Source organism: Urocampus carinirostris, chromosome 17, assembly GCF_059441175.1.
Source record: "Urocampus carinirostris isolate Australia breed hairy pipefish chromosome 17, RoL_Ucar_1.0, whole genome shotgun sequence".
NCBI classification, from domain to species: Eukaryota; Metazoa; Chordata; class Actinopteri; order Syngnathiformes; family Syngnathidae; genus Urocampus; species Urocampus carinirostris.
Genome location: NC_142365.1, coordinates 7,750,375 through 7,775,414, shown reverse-complemented (window position 1 = coordinate 7,775,414; position 25,040 = coordinate 7,750,375). Strand labels below are relative to the sequence as shown.

The window sequence follows — 25,040 nt, the reverse complement described above, 5'->3', positions numbered from 1 at the left end:
TGGACCCGAAGCAACACGAACGTCTACCTCTGACATGCTGCAACAGATGTGTGAAGACTTTGCAATGCCAAATTAAAAGAAGAAAAAAATGAAAGGACCGTCCTGTCTAGCATCCTGCAACAAGGGGGGGGATTTTATATCGGAGATAGCGAGTCTCTCAGCGGTTATCTGAGTCACTGGGCAACAAAACCACACCCTTTTAAAAAAACGATCTTGATTCCACATTAATTAATGCACTAGTGTGTGTGTGTGGTAGAAAGGGAGTGAGTGTGTGCTTGCACTGTTTTCTTCATCTCCAACAGCTCGAACAAGACAAAGACGTCCCGCCGTTCTTACAAGTTGCAATAATATTAAAAAAAAAATGGAATTCTCGTATTAAACACACAAGACATTCATTGCACGACACAAGCTGGCCATTCAACGTGGCGGAGCATGTGATGGGGTACTTTCGGTGATGGTAAGGCGAGCGGATTTATGGACTAGGGAGGAAAAAGTTCGGCCTAACTTGCCGAAAACCTTCAGTGATTCGGTGTCATTTCGGGTCAATCGCACTGGAGGGGAAAGAAAAGAGAAAAAAATGTAGCGGTGTGAAATTTCCTTTTGGCATCTGGGTTGAACTTCCCACACTAAACAGTTTGAGATGTCTGTTAAACAGAAAAAGAAGCACTTGAAGAGGACTTTAAAGTGACGAGGGACAATATGGACTTTTTTTTTCAAAATAAAACAGCTTACTGATTAATTTAATTTCAATCATGTCAAGAAAACAAGCACCGAATTGTCCGCACCGAAAAACTTGCAGCCAAAATCAACCAAAAATGGAACAGTCTTTATGCCCATTGATAACAACGAATTAAACATTGTTTGCAAGGTGATAAGAACTAACACTCAAGGATAAACATGCATGAAAACCCTAAAAAAAAGACAAAAAAAGTTAAAAGAATTTCAGAATAGTCAAAAATATTGACAAAGTAGTGCTAAGTTGTAATAATATTTTTAAAAATTGTGATACACTTGCCATTTTCCCCACCCGATTGCCAACTCTCTCGACGAAAACAAACAAAAATAACCAAAATTTAAAGGCATCCTGTGTAATATTTGACCACTCAATACTACAAAAGTACTATAGTAATACTACAACACAAATACCAGAGTAATACTACAAAACACTATTACAGTACAACAATTTTACAATAAAACTACAAAGACTACTACAGGAAAACTAGGGTAATACTACAAAAATACAATAGTAATAATTAAAAATACTATCGTAATTCTACAAAAATACTACAAATGTACTAGTTATAATACAACACAACTACTAGAGTAATACGACAAAAATACCACAGTAATACTACAAAACACTACAATAATACTACAGTACAACAGTTTTACAATAAAACTACAAATACTACTACAGTAAGACTAGGGTAATACTAGAAAAATTATATAGTAATAATTGAAAATACTACTGTAATTCTACAAAAATACTACAAAAGTACTATAGTTATAATACAACACAAATACTAGAGTAATACGACAAAAATACCACAGTAATACTACAAAACACTACAGTAATACTACAGTACAACAATTTTACGAAAGATATTTTTTTTTTCAAATCAAATGTTTACTTTATTCTGATTTCAAAATCTTTGTTCGGTGTGGAAATTTCAGAATTGTTTTTCGTTTGGCAATTTGCATACTCAGCAGCCAATCGGAAGCCTGCATCGAATAACTTCGTGCTTCAGGACTTTCCCGAGCGTTATAAGGTCACGCATTTCCATATCATTTTGCAAAGTAGACGCACAGAGAACACAAGAAAAATAGTAAAGTGGTTAGGAATCAAGCCAAAACCTCAGCCCCAGAAGATTCAAAAGAAGCTAACAAAATTCATGACGCTACAAAACGTAATGCATCGTGGAAAGAGTAGTTCACGTGGCTTGTAGCAGACGACGCAATGCAAACATTGCATGAATGAAGATGAGTAAATACAGGTACATACTGATGGCAGAGGACCACAAAGCACAAGGAAGAATACAAACTACGGAAACTCAAAGTGACCAAAAAGAACAATTTCTTCTCTTTTGATTTTAATTTTTTGGGGGGTACCCTTAGCAGCAAGATAGCGGAGAATTATGTTAGTTCCCTCAAGGTGAGGCTTAAGTAATGTCAAATAAATAAAAAAATCTTGAATACATAATTTGAATACACGTTTATATAATAGTTCATGTATTTTTGCTTTACATTTAAGTCAATATTGTTTATTTATAATAAATGCGATATTTTTTTAACCACAAGGAGGTCCAAAATAGTACACAATGTCCCTTTAAGTCACCACGATGCAAAACTGGACAGATTTTCATGCTTCTTGAATGTGTTTGATTAATCGGTCGATTAATTAATTGTTTATCTTCAAAAAGAGACCAAAAGTATGCTAATACTCCAAATGGTTCAAGTACAGCTTCAGTTTTACTTTTGGTGAATATTTTTTAGGCGTTAAGATAGAAATACCAGCAACGGCTTAATCACTGAATCAGATAAACTAAAAAAAATGTAACCCAAAAAATCTTACATTCCAAAAACGATCATTATTAAAATTTTAATGACTTAAGGCGCATTTTTGCTTTTGGCGACATGAAAATAAACAAAACGATGAAAAAAGTATCCTGAAAGGACGATGTTGTTATGAAATCACTTCTAAAGTGAGGCGAGCCATGTGAAGCTGGCTTCCACTCGGGACGGAGTTTGTGTGTGTTCCTATTTGCTCCTATGTTTTTGCTAGCTGCTAGCCAGAATTCGGGTAATGTTTACATGCTAACACTATGAAGCAAATAATCTACAGAAACATGTGTGACAACAGTTCTGCTGGTCCCCGAAGACGACTGGTTGGTGCTAAGCTACTAGTTAAATGTATCATTCTGAATATTATATCATAGCAAATTAGCATGTGTGGATCTTTTGTTGCAGGCGACTACTGCACCATCATCCTCTTCAGTTCCCCCCCTCCTGTTTTCTTGTCACTTTTTCCCAGTCCTGTCCATTAAAAGCTCAAATGCCCCCAAAATATCTTAAAAAAAGAGAGCAGCGAGAAGTCATTTATTTTTCCCCATAACGGGGCATATTACTCAAAGTTCTAAAGTACAAAGAACTTCCTTGTGTTATCTGCATTTTATATCGCTCATCTCTTTTGCTTCATCTGTTAGACTTTGTAGTCCGGCAGTATTTTTTTTGAGCACATAAATGCCTTTTTTGTTTTATGGGAATTCAACAAAAGTATTTAAAATCGAGATGTATTCTTCACATGACAGTGCCATGACAATGCCATACCAACTAATGCCGGGCGGTGTTAATCACGAAGGAAGAAGCCACAGGAGCAGGCGTTTTAGCAACATTTTGAGTCAGTTTTAGTCTTCATTATATGTTATGCCTTTTAAGAAGAGAGAGCTAAATATATATTTTTTAATTCTTTATTTTCTGAATTATTTATTTCTGCTTTACTCTTTAGATATTTTGTCAAAGCGTGACTCATTTTAATTTTTCGGTTTAGCCCTCAAATTGCAATTTTGATGTATCCCTAATTCATACGATACTGTTTAACAGTAAAAAAAATAAAAAATAAAAAAAGAATTAAATATTAAACACGCAAAGAGCCATTTAGCATTTCATACACCATGCCTATAAGATAAATAACGTGAAAAGCCCAAAATAAATTAAAAAAATGAACAAAAATGGATTGCTTAGTAGATTGCGACTTATTAAAAATAAAACAAATTAAATACAAATTTGAGAAAAAAAAAACGATTGTTCCGGTGTTTGTCCAAATTAAAATAAAATTAAAACAAACTTTTGAGAATCAAAATAAAATCACTTCAGGAAACTAGCAATAATTGCCTTTCTTAGCCTGGCAACAATAAATTATTTCCTTAAAAGGGAACGTCTGGATTTCAAGCACCTGTACAAACCCAACAAAAACTTTATGAACAGCTGGAACAAAACATTAGAAGACACTTCACATGACAATGCCATACCAACTAATCCCAGGTGCCGTTAATCACGAAGGAAGAAGAAACACAACGGGGAACAAAGCCACAAGAGCAGGTGTTTTGGTAAGATATTTAAGCAGACTTGATTTATTTTATTTCATTTACTGCGTGGTCTATTAAATCAGACTGCTGGGAAAACGTGGCAACAATTTCAAGCACTTCACACAAAATTCAAGTACTTTTCAAACCTTGAGAACACAACATATAAAAGTCAAGCATTTTCAAGGATTTCAAGCAGCTGTATAAACCCATTAGAAACTTTATGAAGAGATGGACAAAAACATTAGAAGTCTTTTTTCTGCTTTGTAGCACTTTTCGAGTACAATACCAAATGCAGTGACATCTAGTGGACACATATTACACAATATCATTTTTAAGACGGTCCAATATTATCATACCGCTCACCCCTAGTTGGCAAGAAAACACTTTTTTGGGTGTTAAAGTCAAAAGTCTAGAATTTGAAGTATTACAGTACAACGAGTGATGATCCAACAGCAAGCAAAAGTCACGCTGTATTTTTAATTTATTTTGTTCAGTTGAACTTTAAAAAATATTTAGGCCAACGACGTGCCTAAGTCCTCGGGGTGGTTTGTAAGCCAAAATGGGTAATTTGGTATCGTCTGCAATAAATGGAAAACGATAACTTGGAGATTTCCCTGGGCGCTGCGCAAATATTGAACGGAAGTGGGCCAAGCACAAAGCCCAGAGGAGCCCCCACACCACCAAATGGCGAAAGGACGAAGGAGAGGGAACACACAAACGTCCTGTTTGAGAGGATACGAAACGATCGCCGGGGTCGGAAGCCGGGAGCGACCACTTTAAACGGAAAAGGTTCACGTCGGTAAAAAAACGTGCGGGAAAAAAAGCAGAACGATTCAGGGTCAAGTGAGGTTAAAGGGTCAGCGCGAGAGCACACTTGAGGAAGTGTTTCTTCTTGACCATTTTGCTACAGGCCTTACTATCAGTTTTTTTTCTTGAGGAACAGAAAAAAATACAGAAACTAAATGTGCATTTTAAAAAAATACTCGTAGGTCGAGAAATTTGAATTTACTTTTAGTTAACATGAACCTCACGTGGAGGGAAAACATGAGAAGATGGTGCAATTTCAGTGTTCGTAGTTTGTATTCCTCCTCGTTTTTTAGTTGCATGACAGCTGTCACGGTTGCCATGGTGCCCAATTGACCCCGCCCGTGTAGCGTCAGCTGCAGCTCATTGACAGATTGGCTTTCCGTCTATTTAAGCTCAGTGCTCTCATTTTTCCTTTGTCAGTCCGTCAACGAACCTCTGCCCCGCACGACGTGGGTTTTGACTCGGTCACGTTTTCCTGTTGGTATTCCCTGTCCAGTATTGTTCCCGTTTATTTTTTGTCCTGTTTAATATCGGTTTCCAGTTTTGTTCCTGTCTATTTTTGTCCTGTTTATTATTCCCTTCAGCTTTCGTTCCCGTCTAGTTTTTCCTGTTTAATGTCGATATCTTGTTTCAATATCAATCCTGTCTTTCCCGTCCTGTACGGTATCGACCCCATCTGTCCGATATCTTTTCGGGCAATTGGTATCGATCTCGTCTGCCTCTGGCTTCCTATCATTTCACGCCAGGCTGCTGCCTAACGTGCATGACTCCCCTTTTCCCTTATAATAAAAGGCTTGTGTGAGTATCGCGTTTGGGTCCTGATCCTGTTCTGGTTCATGACAGACAGGAACTTATACCGGACAAATAACACACACTCTCTCTTGAGGCTCCCATATTGTGTCAATAATACCTCAATAATACATTAAAAATAAAAGTAACTATTAATGCAATCTGACCAATATTCAATATCTTGGAAAAAATTGTGAAATTAAATGCATTGTAACCCGCAAATTTAGCAGAATGTTTTTAATTTGATCCAGCAAAATGAAAATCGGTCAGCTATCATGAAAAATTGGTGAATATTTACTGCTGGGAATGTGAAATCTGTCATGAACCGGAACAGGATCAGGGAGTTCATATTCCATTGTTGTATTCTCTCCATGTTTTGAGTGTCTATTATTTACAAACTTAACAGGTCTGAATCGGTAAAATTTTCCATTACGGAAATTTAAAATTGAAATTAAAGGAACTGAATAAAATTTGGAACTTTTGTACTCTCAGCTGCCATCTCCTGGCATGTGTCAACATTGCAGCCAGCCAGGCTTATTAAAATGAGCTTACACGTACATGCAATTCTTAGATTCGCTTTTATTTTCTCATCTTTTTGTGGATTTGAGTTGGCGTTTGATCTTTACTCGAAACGGGCCTTTTTTTTACGCTGACTATTTTCATGCTACTCTAACAAAAAAACAAACAAAAAAATGCGGGGGCGTGAATGGAGTCACACTCCCAACATCCCCCATAACCCCCTTCCACCTTTTAGCTAAAATTAAGATAAAGGTGCAATGAAAAAAAGAATAAGGGCTCTTTGATAGTTAATACATACTTAATAGAGAAAGTATTCTACTATCAACTTTTTAAGGACACCTCAAATGATGCATCCCACCTTTACATTGCAAGGAGTGCAAAGAGAGTTGTGAGACCCATCTCCTATAAATGTAATTCAAAATTTAAATGAATATTTCCATCATTCGATATTATCGGTGAATCGATTTTATCGTTGCCTATCCTTCCTGGAACCCGTCGCCTCAAACGACGTCGACGTGCAACACGTGTTTGTTAGATAAACCTGCCTCCAATCGACTTAGTCAAATCCGGGAGTGAAAAACATCCTCGCGTGTGCCAAAATTCTATTTGCCATCACCATGGCAAATATGATCCGTCAGCATCGCCTGTTGCCGGGGGCGCTACAGTTAGGCAAAGCGAACCTACTGTACGTGTATCCCCCCTTTTCTGGCCGCCCCCCACTCCACGACGTGGAAATCCACCTGCCTTTAGGGGGTAGACTGGAGTAAGCCGTGCCAACAAAGGGGAGCGGGCCAAGGGAGGCGGGCTCGGCTCTCCCAGACTGCCACTCACAACACTGATTCCATTTTAGCCGTGACACAGTGGGTGAGCAGCAGCCAGCGCCTACCTGCCGTGAATTCTAATCAGCCCGGGGGTCCGCCTTGCACCCCCCTACCCTCCTTCTCCTCCAGTACCCTGCCTCACACTAAAGGGCCTGATGATCCTTCAAAATTAATTAGATCCTGGTAGGTGGCGGCCATTTTCTTCCCACATCCGCACGCTCCACCAAGGATGTTTGCCCCAAAAATCCAACCAAATTTGAGTCCCCCTCCTCTTCACACAACACACCCCCCCCTTCCGCCCTCCACCACACTTTCACTGTATCGCTACCTGTTTCCTGTTTCATCATGCCACTCGTCGCCTTCCCCCTCCATCTGTCTGTCTCCCTGTCTGAAACAATCACCCGCCACTCGTCTCCGCCCTTGCCCCCCGCCACAAACCCCCCACCCGGCCCCGCCCATTTTGCCCCGCCCGCCTCCGTGCTCCGAGCTCTGTGTCTGCCTCTGTGGAGTTTGCTGTCAATAAATCCCCAGAGGTCAGTTTGTCTGCTGGAAATCAGACACAATGCTTCAGACCGCCAATGCCATGCATGCTCTGCTGCAACCGCCACAACAAAGGCTGAGGAGGGCACAGGGGTGGAGCCATTTTGGAGGGGGAGCACAAATTAAGGGTAGGCGATTGAGAATGTTGGTCAGGATCAGTTCCAAGTAAACACAGGGTAGTATCATTCGATAAGGATCCTAAACAGATACTTTTTTGCTTGAAAAGTCATGATCATTGAATAATTGAACACCTCCCCCCTTGAAGTGCTTTATATTTTCAATGAACACAGCATAAGGATTTTAGGCACTAAAAATGCATGCAGCTCTAGAGCCGCTTGCACATGAAAACAGAGGTTTATTGAATTTATTGGTGCTTATTAGTGGTGCCGTGTCAAAAAACCTAGCTAAAAACACTCGCAGAGGCCTTGAGTACAACAGTGTAAATGATCACGAAAATCGGTTCAGCCATTTCAGAGCCTATAAATCAAATACAAACACAAACGATTTCTGAAGTACTTTAGATATCTTAGATTAGACAAGCATAATGGCCCGGCGTTGTCAAACCTTCTTGGAAAAGGTTTTTGGGACTGTAATTTGTTGAAACCTGCGCATAAGTCACAATTGTTCCGAAAGAAGATTGGATTTGGTTGCTTGGAGTGGACAGTGGTAAGGAGCTAAGGTACCTAATGTTTATTGATTTTGTTGGTAATTATTGGCAGTGGCTTGACTCGAAATGTAGATCAAGACACTCACAGAGACCTAAAGTACGACTGTGTACATTTTCATGAAAATTGTTCAGCTGTTTCTGAGCCTGTAAGTCACATACATACATACAAACATACACAAATCAGGATTTATAGTAGTTTAGATGGATAGATTAAGATAAATTAGATTTAGATTTGATTTAGATATATTAAATTAGATAGGACAATACTGGTTGTAGCTCATTGCTCTCTGCAGGGTGATCTTTTTCCAGATGTTTATGTCAACTTGTGGTGTCGACAAAGGAGCAGACGGCTTTATCACACAAATTACACCTGACAGTGTTCTTTTCTGTAGTTTGTAAGTCTATTTGTCTGTCACAGGGTGCATACACCATTTTCACAGGCAAATAAAAGGACTTTTAAACCCAATTTTCCAATTACTACAGTAGCATTAAGAGTAAAAATTTGGTGTGAATTATGTATTTTGCAGAGCAACAAATACATCTGTGATTTACACATGCATGTTTTAATGTTGCATGTGCATTTACCAAGACATATGATATTGAGATATTGCGTAAATTACAAATATATTTAACGATCTGAAAAATACGTGTGTAAATATTTTTGCAACAAATATATGTGTTGGGTGAAAGTGAGCGTAATATGTATCTTACATTTTCAGTTGCAGGAAGTTATTCCCATTATGACTTACCACTGGCAAACCCTACCATAACTTTTTGCATGGCCTATAATAAATATCTAAAACTGTTACGTAAACCTTGCACTTCATAGTGCCCTGTTTAGGTGCAGCATGTCCTCTTGAGCGCAACATGCGGGGGGCGATGATGCATCATAGGACAATGCTATACAAACTAATGCCAGCTCCCATTAATCACGAGGGAAAAAGAAATGCAATTGCAAGGCGAAGCCGCCAGAGAACAGTGTCAGCATCATTTTTAGGCAGACTTGGTGCAAAACATGGCAACTATTTCAAGCGTTTACAAGCACTTCACACCAAATCCAAACACTTTTGAATCCTTAAAACAGATGTCAAACACCCGTCCGAATAGTCCGAACTTCCTATTTGTCTGTCATTTTAAGATTATAGTATTAGTGGTCGCATAGATTTGTCCCTCTTTTTTGTCTGAAAGGTAGGATACAGCAGCGAGGTGCTAAAAGTGTGCCTGTCAGTCACCCAATCAGATCTAAACTTAAAAGAGTGGTTAGGGCACTGGCTGAGAGAGAAACTGGCTATCCCAGGACACTGTTATAGATCTGATCCAAGTACTCACTTCGTAACAATAATATCAAAATTCGGATCGATTCCGCCCACACCTCGCGAAAATTTGACCGGGGGTATCAGTGTTCCCGTTTGCCCACGTCCCTGCGTCCAAGACGCATCATTTTTGCTGGGGACGCATAGTGTCAAATCAACGTGCGTCCCCGGGACGCAACTTTTTTGACACCAAATTGTCATTATTACCCGATTACATTTTTTTTAAACAAAAATTTACCGCACTCCAAACATTTCGTCAGGCAGATCTGGCAGATGTTGTTTTGGTCTCACGGTTCGAGTTTTCGTCTGCACGCCGATCTCGAGTTGTGTGTGAGAAGTCCGTCTCTTTTTAGAGAACCGGCTTTTTCGGCTCAACTCATTCAAGAGAGCCGGCTCTCAAACGGCTCACTTGCTTTGATGCATTATATTACGAATTATGATGTATAAAAGGAGAAAATGAAAAAAAAGACAGGTTTGTGGTTATCCCTTTAATCGGTATATTACCAACAATAATTTGATGCAGAAAATGATGATTAAAACTGAATGAATATCTAGATTTTTATTATATATTTGTCACCGATTTACAATTTCAACCTCGATAACACAAAATTTTGGGGACCCATAGATCTCTGTTGGGACCCATAGATTTTTGAGCATCCCATCAGGTAAAATGAACACTGGGGTATGCAACTCCACCGAGCATCCCGAGGTGAATCAACTGCCTGTGTTACGTGACAAGCTCATGAAATATCCTTCATCAAATTGGACATTGGTTAATAAGGTGAAAAAGGGGGGCGGGGAGGAGGAAGGGGGTGAAGTGGCGAGACTGGAGAGGTGGTGGGGGGCTTATAAAAAGGAGCAGTATCAGCCACGTGAATAATATAGATCTTGAATATGCTAATGGCGCTCGCGAAGCGTACATCCGAGGCCGCATTTACATCTGGAGACAAAAGGCCATATGCGGAGATTTGTGGCCGGGCCGCGGAATATCGACGGCGCTGGCTCTTTAAGGAATCGTTTACGGGGTCGTTTGAAGCCCCGACTGATTGATGAACGCCGTTGGGCTGATTTATTTTAAATTCCGCACGTGTAGACCTGTCGTCTTTAATTAAAGGCGCGGTGTATACACGCCGATAGAACAATGGGAAATTTAAAAGCGTTGATCAGAAAGGTGAAAATGAAGGAGGGGGGGCTTTTTTTTCTGAGGCCCTCGATAAAGTATTAACGAATGGTGTCGATTTTGTTCTGTGATGTAGCGTCCGGGTAGTGTGTCGCTTTCGCTAGCATGTTGCAAAGATTTTTATATTTGAATTTTAAATTGTTTCCTTATATTTACCAAACAAGCGGTTTGAAAGGAACAGCATGTACTATTAAGCGCCTCCAACATTGGTTTGTCATGGTTACTGATGTGAGGCACCTGATTGGCTCCCTGCCACTTTTTAAACCCCCAGATTTCTGTTACCGGTTGACGGACCGCCTGCGAACCTCAGCTCACTCTAGGCAAGCCCTCCGACTCTGACTTCCTCCTGTTTTTAGGCTCCCGTCTGTTTCCCGGTTTCGACTCGTTTCTGTTTTTGACCACGTTCTGCTCTCCCGTCCCGGCTACCGACCTGTTTTTCCGCTCTCGACACCGCCATCGCTCGCTACAGAAGTTCCACTTCCGCGTTCCGAAAGATCTCCCCGTGACCGACGATCACCGGATCGTGGGTTCAAGCCTTTTTCTCCTTCTAAAATAAAACAGAGAAACGAACGCAAGTGGGTCCTGTCTCCGTTTCTGATTTCTGTCAAGGTTGGCCTTGAGAGGGATGGGTGCCACCAGGCTGTACTTGCCCAAGACACTCCACAGGAAATGGTGGCCCAATGATAGTAGCCATTAAGGGATCCAAATAAGTTGTTTTGAAAAAAAAAACATATTGATAAATGGTAAATTGTAAATGGTTTGCATTTATATAGCGCTTTTCAAGTCACTGAAGAACTCCCAAAGCGCTTTACAATGTGCTTCACACTTATTTAGAATATTTCACAAACTCAAAAATGTTGAAAATTCATGTTACGCATTGTTTCATATGACAAAGTTCTTATTGGTCGACGTCATATAAAATGCTATTGGTTTGCCTCATGGTATTATGAAAATCTATATGCTAATGACTGAATTACCTCCCACAATGCCTTCCTCGTTATTCAGTTCAAAATCTCGTCTGCCTTGTAAAGACTTTGCCAGTCAGTGAATACTATATGTATTTCTAGCTATGGGCCCCGAGACATAAAGTGAGGGTAAAGAGGCGAGTAAATAACAAAAACACACTATCATATAAACAAAAATATTTTTCTAATATTGTAGGTTGAAAAATGTCCATGTATTTTACATATCCTCACCAAGAGGGAACATGATTGTTCACCATCTTGCTTCCACAGGTACCCAAAAACTGTCTGGCAAAAATTTGAAAAAAAGAAAAACCCAACGTGTTTAATTATCACTTTGAGTCCCCCGCCGTTTGTAATAGAAAAAAAAATCTCTAGCTTCCTTTTGAACTTAAAAAATGTGAACTTTCAGCTATAATGAACTCATTTGAAAGTCATACTCGTAAAATCTACCGTCAAATATCTTGGAGTTTATCTAACAAAAGATATCAAGCAAAATCAAACTCTTATTTTGGAAAATAGAATACAATAATATAAGTCTCAACTTGATTTTGTTTTTGGGTTAAATCTCTAAGTTGCTAAACATTCCCAATATCCAAAAGATACAAAATATACCCTTTTATCTAATTAAACACGCCATCATTTTTATTTTGACTTTCTTTTTCTCTCTTTATTTCTAAAGCACTTTCTGTTCCCTTGAACTTAATGGCCTTGTATTGTTGTTTGGCTGTTCATGCCAATTTTGTTTGGAATGATGCAATGTTCGATAAAAAAAAGCAATCAAAGTTTGTATTCTTCTTTGTGCTTCTTAGCACGTATTTTCCGTTGCAATACACAATACAGTGACATCTAGGGGTTAAATAATACACATTGTCCCTTTAAGGATCTTTGATTTTGCATTAATTAAATGAAATAAAATATATATGTGTTTATTGGGCAGCACGGCGGCTGGGTGATTATAATAATAATAATAATAATAATAATTTCCTTGTATTGTCATTCTGTGTAACAATGTACACAGAACGAAATGTCGATTGCACCTGACCCGTTGTAGCGAGCCGATGCAGCCGCAGCCAACAGAGGGCGCCGCCGACCACTTTTTAAGTCTTAGGAATGACTCGGCCGGGGCGCGAACCCGAACCTCCCAGTCTCAAAGCGGGCGCCTTACCATCTGATTAGATCAGATAGTGATCAGAGATTAAGGGTTCAAGTCCAGCCTCCCCGGGCAGAGTTTGCATGTTCTCCCCATGCCTGCGTGGGTTCCCTCTGGGCACTCCAGTTTCCTCCCATATTCCAAAAACATGCATGTCAGGTTAATTGTCCCTAGGTGTGAATGAGCGAGTGAGTTTTCTGTCTCTGTGTGCCCTGCGACTGGCTGGCAACCAGTTCAGGGTGTCCATTGCTCCAGCAACCCCGTGACCCTACTGAGGATAAGCGGTGCAGAAAATGGATGGATGGATATGAGAAATAATCTCAGATCAGACACACTAACCTCCTAGAATGAAAGCAACGAATTTTTTTAAAATCCCTTCTTAAGCCTGACATTAGTTATTAACAATGAATCAATTGTTTTACAATACAGGTCTAAATGTTTTCTTAATCTAACATATAGGACTGCAATTATTCTCCCAAAGGGGATTTTTTTTTTTTTAACTTCCTCTCTAAAAGCATTTCTCGTCTCTCAAATGTGGAATTTGTGAGGCGTAACACAACCAGACAGATTCAATGCTTTTCAAGTGAGTCATGATGTCTTGTGATTACTATGGGATGTTTGAATTACATCGGCAGCCATGCTGGCATTAATGTTTCATTCAAAGGCTTGTTTTTTCCTGAACTTTAAACAAACTTAAAAAATCGTCCTTAAAACTGTGATAAAATACTCCATATAATATTTTCTGATGTGAGTACTTTGTCCTATAAAAGAAAATCACCGAGCAATGTGACCTTTTTCCAGTTCGGCTTTCCTAAATCTCCATTTGGAAAACTAAAAAGGACCCAATGAGTTTCTGCACTATAAGGCGCAATTTCTCTTGCCGTGCCGAAAAACTGGATTGTTTTAGAAGGTGTGCAGCCTGAAACATCTAGCATTTGACCAAAAAAAAATAACATGATGCCAACTGTGAAGCATGGTGGTGGCAGTGTGATGGTCAGGGGCTACTTTGCTGCCTGAGGACCAGGACAACTTGCTGTGGTTGACGGAATAATGAATACTGATGTTTACCAGAATATCCTTAAGGAGAACGTCCGGCCATCAGTCCGTGCCCTCAAATTCAAGCGCTCTTGGATCATGCAGCAGTCCAACGATCCGAAACACAATAGCAAGAGTCCACATCTGAATGACTAAAAAAAAAAAGCCTAAATGAAGGTTAGGGATTGGCCAAGTCAAAATCCGGATTTAAATCCAAACGAGATGTTGTGTTGTGACCTTAAACGGTCCGTTCATGCTAGAGAACCCTCCATTATGTCAGATTTGAAAGAATTTTGCAAAGTATAGTGGGCCAAAATCCCTCCAAAGCATTGTAAAAGACTCATTACCAATTATCGTAAACGTTCGGCTTCTGTTATGGCTGCCAAAGGTGGCCCAACTGCCACTAGGTTCAGGGTGCGATTACTTTTTCACAAAGCGCCAGATAGGCCTTGACTTTTTTTCCTGCCTTAAAAAATGGAACAACATTTCAAAACTGTATCTTGTATTCCCTTGTGTTGTTAATATCAAAATTGGTTTGATGAACTGAGACCTTTGTGAGTGATAATTTTGCAAAAAAAAAAAAACGACAACAATTTGGAAGAGGGCCAATACTTTTTCAGGGCACTGTATATAAGGCGCACCAGGTGCATGAATTTAAAACTACTGTGATGTCTAAGCTAGTTATTTGAGCTTAAAATACACCGGTATCAAATCAGCTACTGGTGTTAGCCAACCTAGCCACCAAGATATCTTTTAGGATTAACCGAGCAGAATACACATTTCAAATTTGAACCAATGTACACCGTTGGACACAATTATTCCATTTAAATATACACATTTAAAACAGTTTTCTAAAATCTGCTTCATTATTAGATCTCTAAATAAACATCTGTGATCAAGCTTATAATCGGGCTTGCTCAAAAAGGTGTGTATAACGTGACAAAGAAATTACCACACAAATGATTATGTTTAGTGTAAAATAGATGTTTTTTAATGACTAGCTTTTCAACCGAAAAGGAAAAACAGGTAAACTGTCATGATTACCGATGTGATGGACCTGTGCCTGCTCCTTTGGCGCCAACTGCCTCGGACTCTGATTGGCTCCCTGTCACTATTTAAACCCTCGTCTATCTGTCACCGGTTTTCAGTCCGTCTGCGAACCCCAGTTTACTCTAGGCAAGCTTTTTGACCCTGACTCACTCTTGTTTTTGCTCCTGTCTGTTCCCCGGCTTCGACACGTTTTTTGATCTTGACCACATTTCCTCTCTTCTCCTGGCTTTCGACTCGTTGCTGATCCCGACCACGTTTTTGCTCTCCTGTCCCGGCTACTGACCCGTTTTTTTCCCATTCCCGACACCGCCATCGCTCGCCACGGAAGTGCGACTTGCTTCCCGCGACCAGCGATTACCGGATCGTGTGTTCAATCCTTTCCTTTCTTCCCAATAAAACTGAGAGAAACGTACGCAAGTGGGTCCCGTCTCTGTTCTGGTCCCGACAGTAAACAACTCCAAGTCAATGATGAGGTCATTTGATGATTGTTGGTGGTATCACGGTTCTCTACAGACGTCAAGTACAATAAATACACATTAAATGTTAAAGTTTGTACTCAGTTTAAAACATATATACTCAGACGAACTGAAACTGTTGCCTCCTTTATGGGCAGTATATTAGTGTTATGTAGGTGTAGTATCAAACCAGTATCGCTAGTTACTAGCTAGCTAATGATGACACTTTGCTGTGTTAAGTTGGAGTTTAAATGTTGGTCTCTGCAGACCTTTTGTGCGATGAAGGACTATATAAATAAATGTGACTCGACATACGCAACACTAAATACAAGTTAGACCTGAATAATACCACGCAAGATGAACGTGTTAAGACATTCGGTCCAACAACAAAGGGAAGAACAAAAAAGAATCCAAATGTGGTGAAATGAAATAAATTCCCCGCAGAGAACAGCATACAATAAGCGGGACGGTCTAAATATTTTTTTTGACAGGACAGCTTGCTCAACTTTCTGTCAAAAACACACCCACCGCCACCCGTTCGCCATAGCGGATCCTTTGTCCACTTACAGATGGGAGCAGAATCGACACCAAAATCTCCTCTTCATTCTTTTTTTCCCTGTCGGGTGAAGTTAGCGCGGACTTTTATTCGGTTCCGTGGCAACATCTCACGCTGCACCGCCTCATTAAAAATAGCAAAAATTGTCGGATAGCTGCGCTTTTGTTAAAGGGCATTTGACCCAAAAGAACCATCTGACAACTCGCATGATCGTCTATTTAGGTCTCCCCCACCAGCATCCCAACAAAATCAGGTACTGCTCATTTTGACAGGGTGCATTAACTTAAGGAATATAAATCACACTATCGAATCAAATTCAAATAAAATATTTGTAAAGGACTTTACAGTCCAAAAAAATGAACACTCAAAGAAAGTGAAACATTTAATGTACGATCGAACCAAGAGAAAAATCTCTTCTTTTAACCCTACTCAACAACCCGGAACACCTGAGTCACACGCAACGGTTGAAAGACAATAAAAACGATATCAATATTGATAGAAATTAAATAGGATTATGGCAAGGCACAGACTAGACGCTCCCCTACTTACACAAAACGGTAGATATGAACAGTTTTTTCCGGGTGTCACCTTTTTCGGAGTTCAGGACAATAATCTAGTTCTTCTTTCCGCCGCTACTGGTGTGTGGCGCTGTGAGAGGTCACCCAGCGTCCACTCCGAAGAAGAAATCCGGCTTCTACTTCCTAGTTCGTGTGTAAACATACACTACTACGTGTACTGTATCTCTTTGACGTTTCGATTGTTTAATATCTCATGCATCCGTTCAATATGGTTGGTGTAAAGTTTAGAGAAGAGGCGAGCTGTCTCTTTTGAAATGAAAGTGGAATAAGAAAGATTGATGCGGTTGAGAAAATGGTCGGAACGATTTTTTCCGGCAACTTTTTACCACGGAGGACTTCTCGAAGCGCATCTTCCAAAAGTAAGTTAAACTCAACTTTATTTAGCTTTAAAGAATATATCACTCTCTGAAATGTTGGTTACTTATACAAGCCTTAAACATACTTATAAAAACCGTAAATATACAAAATATAGCACTGAAGCAACTTACGAACAAATTCAACTTATTAACAATCGTCCGGAACCTATTTCATTCGTAAGTAGGGCTGCGTCTCTATTATGAGAAAATGGACTTGGGGGAGCCTAATCCATACTGATAGGGATGGCAGCAGATATTTAATAATGCCACAGTGATATAAGAATCAAAATACTAGAGAAAACAATCGTTTTTGTGATATTCGAATTTCTAAAAACGTGTAAAAATAATCAATTAATAGAGAATAAGCGGAGTGCTAGATTATTTTAACGGCTTTTTAATCATTCAGGAGTCACTTTGCACATTTTATTTAATCATAAAATATTATAAAAACTGATTCCGAAATCAGACTGATTCGCTTTTACCCGGTGAAAAATAATAATTCTCCCGCAGATGGTTAATATCTAGTAAGGATGCACTGGAATTAAAAAAAAAACAACAACCAAAAATGTGAAACGCTTGGCCGAAATCCAAAAATAATAATAATTAAGTACTTGTTTTTTTTCCTTACTTTATAAAACATGTAGATTCAAAAATTGATAGGCCTTTACAGGCATTATACTGAATCCTAATTTTCAGTATTTCTTTTTTAAAGTCTTATAAAAGAACACCAAAACAATTGTATGTTCAAAAACATTGTAACATAGAAAGCCATTTTTTTCCCTTAAGCAAAAACCCAAAAACTTTTGGTTATTTTCAGAGCCGACAACTTGGTGCATCCCTTATATCTTTCTCATGTGATGTTATTCTACTATGATTTTATTGCAACGAAATATAGCAAATACAGTTGGCGAAATTTTTGGAAACTTATTTTCTCAATACACGTTATTGCAAAATAATAATGTATTCAATTATTAATTAAATTCAATAATCCCTTGTAATAACAGTGACAGCCCTAAGCAGTAATGGGTATTTGTTAGGTTCAGGCTACCTTATTTGTACTGTAGACTCTTGGGTAACGGTACCTCCAACTCACGATATTTTACGTTACAGCATTTTCCTCACAATACGACAACAACAACAAATGATTTCTTGTGCCCTATAATGTACAAAGTTTAAACTTTATTTGTGCGGATGGCTATGCGAGTTATGCGCCTCGTACGTCCGTTATTGGTTGATTTCATATAAAATGCTGGTCCGCTATTGCTTTGCGTTGAAGTGATGAAAATGTGATAACAATGGAAACAAAGCTTGAGATACCCCATTACTATATTACGTAACTAATATTTCATATGTATACAGTGTTCTCGTTTGCCCGCATCCCTGCGTCCTAGACGCATCATTTTTGCTGGGGACGCATTGGGTTTTTGACACCAAATTGTCATTATTACCAGATTACTTTTTTTTTTTTTTTTAAACAAAGATTTACCACACTCCAAACTTTTCGTCAGGCAGATCCGCCATCCGCCATTGTTGTTTTGGTCTCGCGCCGATCTCGGCAAACGAGATCTCGTTGCTTCGAGATGACGTCATTGTTGTGGCGGTTGTCGAGTGAAAGAGAAGTATGCCTCCGAAAAAACAGTTGGTATAAGGTGCAAATCTACAAAAAATTGGTCATTTCTTCAGTGTCGGTAATAAGTCGAAACATAACAAAGAAAGTAATAACAACGGCAATAATTCCGGCACGAAAAAACGGCGGAGAAATTCTTCAGAAGACCGCGAAGACAAGGAAAACACGTGTTTTGAAGTGAACGATTCGATGAAAGAAAATAAACAAAAGAATACTCCGAGCAAGAAAAGGACTTTTCTGCCAAAATGGACTAAATTATATTCCTGGTGACGCTATGAGGGGGATGATAATGGATTGGACTTTGAGAAGGCATTACAACTATGGCGGGACAGCAAACCACAAAGAATATATGAACTGAAAAATTTGTGATAACTGCTTTGTATTACCAATTAACTGTGATGATTAAAACTGCAAGAATACATAATTATTTCAGCAATATTTTGTATAATGTACAATATTGTGAACTGAAAAATCTTGAAGTGGTAACTGATTTGTATTACCAATAAACTATGATGATTAAAACTGAATGAATATATAGATTTATATTATATATTTGTCGCCGATTTACAATTTCAACCGCGATAACACTCAATTTTGGGGACCCATAGAGTCCCTGGGACCCATCACTTTTCACAGGTAAAATGAACACTGTGTATATACAATTGTTTTTCTCTTGGGTAGCAGAATTTGGAAAGCATTGGCTAATTACCATGGGTTTCTATCGCTCGCCATATAAAAATTTCACATTAAAACCCCCACCTCAGAACTGATAAATGTCATATCCTGGTATCTATTGTATTTCCCATTTAGATGACTCATTCCCTGAAAACAGTGATGTCAGACAAACCGTTGGCAATTAAGAAGGAAGGTAAAAAACAATAAGTAAGCTGCAAGTTTCCTCATCATGGCCCGGGGTAGAAAAAAAAACTTTGACAGCAGTTGTAAAAGCGAGTGTTATCCGAGGTTATAGCGTTCTGTGTTTATGAGTGTACGGACATATGTAGGGACATGTGCGTGCGTTCCTGAATGCTTTAAACACTTCCAGCTCACTGACCTACATGCTACATCCATCTGTGCATTTAAGTACACAAAAGCAACATTCTTCATCCTTAAATGGACAATAATTCCTTGGGGTTTGAGCGTTTTTGGCGTAGGATCGCTGGCTCCCAATATGACGATACGTTTATTGGCAGTCACATGAGATGCTGTACATCAGCACAATTTAAAGATGTAGGAGCTGGATCCGGAAATCAAGCTTGTGAAGCGAGAAGAAAGGGTTTGCGATGGATTTAACGTGTAGAGACGCAGCAGATTATTTAAATATGCAAAAAAATACGTCCATTGTTAAATCGATGAACCGATCGATCGGATAAACTTATAACGGAGTTATTTGAATTCATATATTAAAAACAAGACAATAGTTCAATTTACAGTACAATTGAAGGAGAAAAATAATAATTGAATGATGATTTTGTTACTAGTTTGGCCTGTACCTGGTCAGAAAATTGGATACAATTTTTATCACTTTTTCCCAAAATTAGGCACAAAAATAGGCCCGGCCGATATATTTTAATATGCACAATTTTCATAAGATACAAAGATAACCAGTCTTTTCTTTTTGAACATTAAAAAAGGCATATATTTACTAAAATGATCTGGATGATTTGGAAATGTTCTATCCAAAAATATGAAAAATGAAAAAAAAGTGAAAGAAAAATTCCATTTTAAAATTAAAAACAGTTGGAGATTGATTTGATAATCGATTAATTGTTGATTAAACAATTTGTATCACTAAATCCATTTATTATTGTTTTATCTTTAGATTATTTAGTTCGTTAATATTACAGTGCAAAGGTTTTTCTAAAGGACATTTTTTGAGTTTAGAGTGTATTATCTTAAAAAAATAAGATTGAACAAATATGATTTATTTTCTGTATAATGATGATTGATGGATGGATGGATAAGGCCAATCAGTTTATTATCAAAGAAGACAAGATAAATATATGATAAATGATTTGGGTAACAGTATTACGTGTTATGAAGTTGAAGATTTGAAGAAATTCAAATAAAAAATTCTAACAGATTAATCGATCATCAAAAGTAATTTTTTTTCAAAAATATCTATTAGTTGTCAGTCGACTATTTAATTTCTCTCTGAATGAAGTTTGGAATGCTTTATGAAGACTAATTAATATAAGAAACAAATTCATGAATATTAATGTGTATGTATGTATTTATATATAAATATCATATGGTCATGTATTTGTGTGTGTAATCTGTTTTATCTATATAAATCTAAATCCAAACTACTTTATAAATCCTGATTTGTAAGTGAGTGTGTTTGTATATGCCTTATAGACTCCAGAACGGCTGAGCCGATTTTTCGTGAAAATGTACACAGTTATACTTTGGGTCTCTGCGAGTGTCTTTAGCTAGAGCGGAGTGGCTCCTTGGCACTTTTCCAAATTGAAAAAGAGGATTTTCTGTAGGGCAAACATGACACAAACTCATGTTTTTCAAAGCTGTGAAAATGTTTAGGATGAATATTAGATTTCAACTCCAGGTGTTACCACATAACTATGAGACGAGAGGGATGTCAGCTCCTTCGCTTGTATCCTCTCTCCCGTCTTTCCTGTTTGAGTGCAAGCACCTACGCTTTAAACGCAATTTAACGCTGAACTTCCAATTCCAAAACAGAAGTCACATTAAACAGGTAAGAGTCAACGCTGTCATAAACACTTTTTGGTAACAAAGTAGCTGTTTTTATTAAGTGATTTCTGATTTTTGTCAGTTTTTATTTCGAATGACACTCGGGGACATTATGTTTTGTTGTTCAGGCCCGAGAATGGCTGCTTTTAGTATCGAGAGAGAGAGAGGATGCTGCTGCTGTGTTTTACCCATTCACTGATTTATTTCACATTTGCACGGAAATCAAACTTAAACTGCATTAATGTGATGCTATTTACTCTAGTTGTATAAATGCATGCTAGGTTTTATTGCACTCTTATTCTTTCCCAGATAAAGGGCACGTTATGCTTGTTCGATTTATTTGTTTTTTAAAATGAAAATGACATGAAAATGTTCTTTATTTCTTATCAAAGAAATGAAACAAAATGCAAATCATTAATATTGTAATGACATTGAACTATCCTACAATCGAGAAGTAATGTGGTGCATCATTCTCCACAGGATGCGCTACATTAAACATAGTCATTATGATGGTAGGCTAATATAGACACACACAGTACGCGTTGCATTCATTGAAAGGCTTATACAAAGCTTTTACATTTTTGTTTTTTTGGTCCAACACGGCTCTTTCAATATCTTGGGTTACCGACCCCTTCCTGAGTACAAGGCTCGGCAATGCTGGACCATTATGCCAGTCCAATCGTCAATCGGCCCAGCGTCTGCTTTGTCAAAGGGCCCCAAAGTCTACAAGTACCATAAACGTCAACAAAACTGAGAATGAGTTACAATTTACCCAGTCGACAAAAATGAATGCTACATGGTGAAAATGTTTGGGTGAATTACTGCAATTATTAGGCAGCCTAATGGTCGTATTTCGCCTGGATGTGAGCTAGCGAGCGAGCGTTTCAGCCAACCGGAGAGGTACAAGGGTGCTTTAAGCTGTTCAGCTTGACCCTGCACTTTTTGTCAGTTGGCCCTCGCATTAAACAGCCACAATCGAGCCCCCTCTTGTAGACGGTGGCCAGCTCACAACACGCACAGGAAAATTAGCTTCACGGGGCCCAAAAAAAACAACGGAAAAAATGGAAATCGACGACGCCGGACGCCCTCTGTCGCCGAGTGTCATTGATCAGCTAAACGGCTGCTTTCGACTTAAGCGTTTTATGTCAATGTCACGTCGGTGAATTCAAGCACTTGGAAGTGTATTTATAATCTGGCACGTCTTTGTGTTGTAAATACGTGCATATAACACATACCTCATCAGCTTATTTGACATACGAGCCATCTAAAAGTGTCATGCTGACACACTGAAAGGCGCTCGACCACGTGACAACCCGTGCGCTCTTAACCGAGTGCTTTGCCGGCCCAGCTAAGCAATAGGACTTATGTAATGCAAACTTCAATCGTATTGAATTGTAAATGCAAAGGTACATCAAGAACTTTTTGTCATTTGCCCCATTTCAGGCTTTAAACTTAAAAGGGAAAAATAATTTCTAAGAATCAACAACATGTGAAGCACAATCGTAAAATGGAACCAAATGATTTCAACAATTGAGATTATATTTACGAGGAAATAACTGAAAAGTAGGTGTAGCAAAAAATATCGCTCCCGTCTTGTCACAGCTCAGCCAACTGACTCCAAAATGTCGACCTAAATGACTAACAATGACAAACAGAATGCACTAAGTCTCAGTTTGAATGCCCATGCGCTGTGATGGGCTCTGAGATCTGTGAAAGCAGACACTGGAGAAAAGACAGCAATATGAAGACCAAAGAACAAACCTAAAAAGTTTAAGCAGGAATGGGGTACAAGAAAATATCGCAATATTACACATCTTCCAGAGCACTGTGCGAGTAATTAATCAAAATGGAGAAAGCATAAAACCAGTTTAAACCTACCGAGACGTGGTTGTTCCTCTTAACTTACGGCCCAAATAAGAAGAAAACTAATCAGAGAAGTAACCAAGAGGGCCATGACCACATTGGATGACCGGCAGTCATACACAGCTCAGGTGGGACAATCGGTGCTAAGGACAACTATTGGTACTCTGCATGAATCTGCCCTTTATGGAAGAGTGGTAAGAAGAACATCCTTTCATAAAGAATACTATAAAAAGGCCTCTTTGACGTTTTCAAGAAGCCACACATAACGTGTGAAACAAGGTGCTCTGATCAAAAGAGACCAAAATTGAAGTTTTTGTGCTGAATGCAAAGTGTTCCGTTTGGTGTAAGAGTAACACTGCACATCGCCCTGAAATCACCTTTCCAGCTGTCAAACATGGTGATGGCAGCATCATGCTTTGGGGTAATTCTGGCAGAAAATCTTTTGGAGTCTGCAGGAGTCCTGAGAACGGGGCCTGGCTCACCTTCCAACAGGACAACAACCCTGAACATAAAACAAAATCTACAATGGAATCGTTTAAAACTAATATAAAGGCGTTACAATGGCCAGGCCAAAGACCAGACCTCAAGCCTGTAGAGCATTTGAGGAAAGATCTGAAAAACCTCTGTGCACAAACTATTGCCATCAAACCTTAAGGAACAAAAGCTGTCTTTGTAGGGAAAAATGGGCAAATATTTCTGTTTCAGTGCGTGCAAAACCTTTAGAGACTTACCCAAAGACTTGTAGCTGTGATTGAAGCATAAGGAGGATGTACAAAGTAATAACTCAAAGCCCTACTTGTATTTTTTTTCTTTTTAGCACATTATCAAATTGATAAAATGAATTTGTGTTTTTTTTTTTTCACGATTGTGTCTCAAATGTTGTTGATTCTAAGAAAATGTTTTGAGTTTTTTTATCCATAAGTTTGAAGCATGAACTATAGCATTATATCAAAACGTTCAGGGGCGAATACTTTTGCAAGAAGATGTAGAGGCGCAATCGAAGCGTATTAGGAAACATTATCCTTATACAGTAATAGTGTTGCAAGGCAGCTTTGTGAAGCAAGACGGGTTTGGATTTCACAATAAAGATAATCTTGCGCAACTGGATGGATATATAATCAATGACGGCTTAGTGAAGATAATCAAAGGAAATAAAAACAACCTCATTGAAAGGAAAGTTCTATTTTTCAGCAGAGAGCGGCAAATGGAATATAAGGAAAATGGATAGGAAAAGAGCAACAAGGAACACAACGAGAATCGAGGACAAAAGGCCCAATTTTAAGATTTCCAAGTATTATGTGTGACATGCTGTTACCCAACATTTTGGAGAAATCTGCCAGTGCCCTCAGTCCAAACCAGTTTTATAAGCTAATAAACACTCAAATTTGAACTCGTTGAACCCCACCGGATTATGACACAAACTTGTTATACATACAGAAAAAAAAGGGTTCCAGACAAAATAATTGAAATCCGAACAAAATTGTCCGGATATTTGATTTCATCCTCTCAACAGTGATCAATAATTGATTACTGCAGTCATTCATGAGCGCAAGCCGATTATCATTCATTCCATCATTGAAAAATATGTTTTTGAACATCTGCTTGATTTTGGAAAAGATCTAGCACTGATCTATTTTCCAAACTAAATCAATAGCTTTCCTGGGATGTCGTCAGGACCAGAACGGAGACAGGACCCACTTGCGTTACGTTTCTCACAGTTTTATTGGAAGAAAGGAAAAGGTTGCACCCACGATCCGGTGATCGATGGACGCGGGAAGCAGGTCGCTCTAAAGGCAGAAGTGGGACTTCTGTGGCGAGCGATGGCAGTGTCGGGAACGGAAAAAATGGGTGAGTAGCCAGGACAGGAGAGCAAAAACATGGTCAGGATCAAAAACGGGTCGAAGCCAGGGAACAGACGGGGGCAAAAAACAGGTGGGAGTCAGGGTCGAAAAAGGCTTGGCTAGTGTAAACTGGG

The 25,040-nt window shown here is 38.8% G+C and overlaps 1 protein-coding gene across 3 annotated transcripts in view; it reads right to left on the bottom strand.

The window, feature by feature from the left end:
* Positions 1-25,040, bottom strand: part of zbtb20 (zinc finger and BTB domain containing 20) — a 62,747-nt gene that overhangs the window by 24,439 nt on the left and 13,268 nt on the right. The window lies entirely within an intron of this gene.